The following is a 5657-nucleotide window of genomic DNA, read 5'->3' on the forward strand; positions in this document are numbered from 1 at the left end:
TAGGACAATGCATTGTTTGTAAACTTTGCACACCACAACTGTTAATTGTGAATTCTTCCAGAAAAAAATCAGCAATGATTAAGACAAGAACTAGGTTTACCTCTTGCCTCGCACAGGACTCCTCCTGTGTAGTCAGAATGACTAACAGTGATGTCCTCTATAGGGTATACACATGGGCAGAAGAAATGCCTCCATAAAGATATGCTACAGCTGCTCCTGCTCTAGAAGATGCCTTGCTAATCCACTAAGTTTTGGAAGCCATGCAATAGAACCTTGGGTGATAACAAAAATGTTTACTATTCTGTCACCTATGGCTACTGAGCACTTGAAATGTACCAGGTGTGACTAAGAAATAGTTTTTAAATTAATTTTACATTCACATATAGTTGACAAATGATATTATGTTAGTTTCAGCTGTACTGTGTAGTGACTTGATATTTGCATACCTTGTGAAATGATCATGATGAGCCTAGTAAACATCTGTCTCCATACAAAGGTATTACAATATTACTGACAATGTTCTTTATGTTGTGTATTACATCCCATGGTTTACCTATTATATAACTGGAGATCTGCACATTTTAATCCCCTACACCTATTTTATCCACCTGTCTATCCCCTCCCTTTTGGAAACTACCTGTTTGTTCTCTCTCTGTTTCATCTGTTTTGCTGTTTAGATTCCATGTATAAGTGAAAGCATGGGGTATTTGTCCTTCTCTGACTTATGGACTGAGTATAATACTCTCTAGATCAATCCATATTGACAGAATTATCAAGATTCATCTTTTTTATGGCTAAGTATTATTCATATATCACATTTTCTTTTCCCATTAGTCTGCCACTGGATCCTTAGGTTGCTTTCATACCTTGGCTACTGTAAATAATGCTGCAATGAACATTGGAAGGCATATACCTTTTTGAATTGGTTTTTCTGTTTTCTTTAGGTAAATGCCCAGAAGTGAAACTGCTGGATCATATGGCAGCTCTATTTTTTTTTTTTAAAGTACCTCAACGCTGTTTTCCATAGGGCCTGCACCTATTTACAATCCCACCAAGACAGCTTAGCAATATTTTTTGGTTAAGTCCCCTCATGCAAGGGAAACAAAAGAAAAATAAACAAATGAAACTACATCAACTGAAAAGCTTTTGCACAGCAAAGGAAACCATCAAAAATACAAAAAGGCAGCCTACCAAAAATGAGAAGATATTTGCAAATATATGTCCAATAAGGAGTTAATATCAAAAATATATAAAAACTCATATAACTCAACTTAAAAAATGGAAACAACTCAATTAAAAAATGGACAGAGGACTTGAATTGAAATTTTTCCAAAGAAGATCTACAGATGGCCAAAAGACATGTGAAAAGATGCTTAATTATCAAGGAAACACAAATTGAAACCACAATGGAATACAAATTCACACCTGTCCAAATGGTTATTATCAAGAAAACAACAAATAACACATGTTGGTGAGGATACAGAGAAAAGGGAATGCTTGGGCACTAATTTTATTTAATTTTTAATTAATTTGAATGTAATAGCCAAATAACAACACAATTCCAGGCTTAGTTTGTTAAAAATCACACACGTATGTTTCAATCAGCTCAGTCACTCAGTCATGTCTGACTCTTTGCGACACCATGGACTGCAGGACGCCAGGCCTCCCTGTCCGTCATCAACTCCTGGAGCTTGCTCAAATTCATGTCCATCGAGTCAGTGATGCCATCCCACCACCTCATCCTCTGTCATCCCCTTCTCCTCCTACCTTCAATCTTGTCCAGCATCCGGGTCTTTTCCAATGAGTCAGCACTTAGCATCAGGTGGCCAAAGTATTGGAGTTTCAGCTTCAACATCAGTCCTTCCAATGAATATTCAGGACTGATTTCCTTTAGGATTGACTGATTAGATCTCCTTGCAGTTCAAGGGACTCTCAAGAGTCTTCTCCAACATCACAGTTCAAAAGCATCAATTCTTTGGCGCTCAGCTTTCTTTATAGTTCAATTCTCACATCCATACATGACTACTGGAAAAACAGTAGCTTTCACTAGATGTACCTTTGATGGCCAAGTAATGTCTCTGTTTTTCAATATAATGTCTAGGTTGGTCATAGCTTTTCTTCAAAGGAGCAAGCATCTTTTAATTTCATGACTACAGTCACCTTCTGCAGTGATGTTGGAGCCCAAAAAAATAAAGTCTCGCACTGTTTCCATTGTTTCCCCATCTATTTGTCATCACGTGATGGGACCAGATGCCATGATCTTAACTTTCTGAATGTTGAGGTTTAAGCCAACTGTTTCACTCTCCTCTTTTACTTTCATCAAGAGGCTCTTTAGTTCTTCTTTGCTTTCTGCCATAAGGGTGGTGTCATCTGAGTACGTGAGGTTATTGATATTTCTCCTGGCAATCTTGATTCTGGCTTGTGCTTCATCCAGCCTGGCGTTTCACATGATGTACTCTGCATAGTAGTTAAATAAGCAGGGTGACAATATACAGCCTTGACGGACTCCTTTTCCTATTTGGAACCAGTCTGTTGTTCCATGTTCAGTTCTAACTGTTGCTTCCTGACCTGCATACAGGTTTCTCAAGAGGCAGGCCAGGTGGTCTGGTATTCCCATCTCTTTCAGAATTTTCCAGTTTGTTGTGATCCACACAGTCAAAGGCTTTGGCATAGTCAATAAAGCAGAAATAGATTTTGTTCTGGAACTTTCTTGCTTTTTCGATGATCCAACAGATTTTTGCTATTTGACCTCTGGTTCCTCTGCCCTTTCTAAATACAGCTTGAACAACTGGAGGTTCATGGTTCGAGTATTGATGAAGCCTGGCTTGGAGAATTTTGAGCATCACTTTGCTAGCATGTGAAATGAGTGTAATTGTGCAGTAGTTTGAACATTCCTTAACATTGCCTTTCTTTGGAATTGGAATGAAGGCTGACCTTTTCCAGTCCTGCGGTCTCTGCTGAATTTTCCAAATGTGCTGGCATATTGACTGCAGCACTTTCACAGCATCATCTTTTAGGATTTGAAATAGCTCAAAGGGAATTCCATCACCTCCACTAGCTTTGTTCATAGTGATGCTTCCTAAGGCCCACTTGACTTTGTATTCCAGGATGTCTGGCTCTAGTTGAGTGATCATACCATCATGGTTATCTGGGTCATAAAGGTCTTTTTATATAGTTCTTTTGTGTATTCTTGACACCTCTTCTTAATATCTTCTGCTTCTGTCAGGTCCATACCATTTCTGTCCTTTATTATGCTCATCTTTGCATGAATTGTTCCTTTGGTATCTCTAATCTTCTGAAGAGATCTCTAGTCTTTCCCACTCTATTGTTTTCCTCTGTTTTTTTGCATTGATCACTGAGGGAGGCTTTCTTATCTCTCCTTGCTACACTTTGGAACTCTGCATTCAAATGGGTATATCTTTCCTTTTCTTCTTTGCCTTTAGCTTCTCTTCTTTTCTCAGCTATTTGTAAGGCCTCCTCAGACAACCATTTTCCCTTTTTTGCATTTCTTTTTCTTGGGGATGGTCTTGATCACTGCCTCCTGTACAATGTCACGAACCTTCATTCGCAGTTCTTCAGGCACTCTATCAGATCTAGTCCCTTAAATCCATTTCTCACTTCCACTGTATAATCATAAGGGATTAGATTTAGGTCATACCTGAATGGTCTAGTGGTTTTCCCCATGTTCTTCAATTTAAGTCTGAATTTGGCAATAAAGTAAGGTCATGATCTGAGCCACAGTCAGCTCCTGGTCTTATTTTTGCTGACTGTATAGAGCTTCTCCATCTTTGGCTGCAAAGAATATAATCAATCTGACTTCAGTATATACCATCTGGTGATATCCATGTGTAGAGTCTTCTCTTCAGTTGTTGGAAGAGGGTGTTTGTTATGACCAGTATGTTTTCTTGGCAAACTCTGTTAGCCTTTGCCCTGCTTCACATTTTGCACTCCAAGGTCAAATTTGCCTGTTACTCCAGGTGTTCCTTGACTTCCTACTTTTGCATTCCAGTCCCCTATAATGAACAGGACATCTTTTTTGGGTATTAGTTCTAGAAGGTCTTGTAGGTCTTCATGTTTGCAAGATGTTAAATGCCAAAACACTACCTGCAACACTGCAAATGTGGTTCTACCTCCTCAACCCTGGCTGCCTGAAAGAAACATCTGTTTGTTCTCATTCAGACAGCACCTCTTTTTTGTGAAACTGTGGCAACCCAGAGTTACTAACTTGCTACCTAACTACTACTGACCAGGTCACACCATGGTATCATTATTGGTTTACACATCTGTGTTCCCTGCTAAACTGGGAGCTCTAAAAAGGCAGCAACTGTGTATTACTAATATCTGGATCCCTAGTGCCTAACAGAATGACACACCATAAAATTCTTGCTCTATGCTCTCCTGGCCAGTTTATTACAACAGTCTTCATTTAACCAATCCATACTCTCCACTACTCTACTGTTTGAAACCTCATAATCCCATCCATAACCAACATCTTAGAACTGGAGATATTATAGGTCATATTATTATCATCAGTACCAAAGGATGTCATGTTTTACTTCTACATACAATTGCTCAGTAGAAAACACTGTAGAATAGTGAAAATGATGCATATTAGAAACTCAAGTTCTCTAGAAACAAATAACAAGACAGCAGACACTGGGGTCTGGAATTCAGGACTAGACACAGACTTGAGAACGTCTGACACAGAGGTGGCATTTTCAAACTAGCAATTCATGAATTAGATCACTAAGGAATTAAGTGCAGACAGAATACAGGTACTCCAAGGTTAAGACATCAGAGGTGGAAAAAGAACTCGCAAAGAACACTGAGAAGGAGTAACCAATGACAGAGAAAACCAGGAAACAGTCTGAAAACCAGGTGAATAGTTACTTAAGAAAGAGAGTCATTAAGCTATGATAAACACTACTGATAGCTCAAATTAGAAAGTAAGATTCTATTTCTTTTCCATAATAGCAAACCCTCCAAAACTGAGGAAAGAAAAACTGAAACATAACACTTGCATTCAATTACCACTGAACAGAGTAAAATTGGCATTTAATTAGCAATGCAACCAGAAGTTACACCAATGTTATCTAATATTGATATTTATTTCACACACATGCTATTCTAGAGCATTACATCTTAATACCACATGCAACAAGCTTTCAGAGAGCACAATTTTCTTGGGCAGCATTAATTTCAAACGAAAACCTCTTTAAGTTGTTTTACCAGCTGAGACCCCCAATTAACAATCACAGTCTCCCATTCAGCTGCCACGCTTTCCTTAGAAATGCAGGTTTTGCATAATTTAAAGCTCAAGATGGTTTAAAGAGCATCGAGTTTCCAAAATAGAACGGACAAAAGTAACAACATTCCCGGAGGACTTAAGAGAAAAAGTTAAGACTGTGCACACCAGGAAGGGACGGGCTTATTTCCCACAAAGCAGCTCAATATTTTTCACGTATCTTGAAAAAAGCTGTATCTTACAGCAGGGGCATGGCACGAACTTCAGGGCCCTCCACAATACCTTCTCCCTAACAGTGCGCGGAGAGAGGTACTGACGAGCAGAAGAGCTGTACCTGGGTCCATAAAGGCAACGCGAGACGGCGCACAACCGCAAATCAGACCCTAGGGTCTAGCCTCGGGCTGGAACTCAC

General features: G+C 39.2%; 1 protein-coding gene across 1 annotated transcript in view; it reads right to left on the reverse strand.

Annotated features, from left to right (window-relative positions):
• The window catches only part of WDPCP (WD repeat containing planar cell polarity effector), a 311304-nt gene that overhangs the window by 305252 nt on the left and 395 nt on the right, over window positions 1–5657 (reverse strand). The gene's annotated exons all lie outside the window — the stretch shown is intronic.

This window comes from Capra hircus, chromosome 11 (assembly GCF_001704415.2).
Source record: "Capra hircus breed San Clemente chromosome 11, ASM170441v1, whole genome shotgun sequence".
In the NCBI taxonomy this organism is placed as follows: domain Eukaryota; kingdom Metazoa; phylum Chordata; class Mammalia; order Artiodactyla; family Bovidae; genus Capra; species Capra hircus.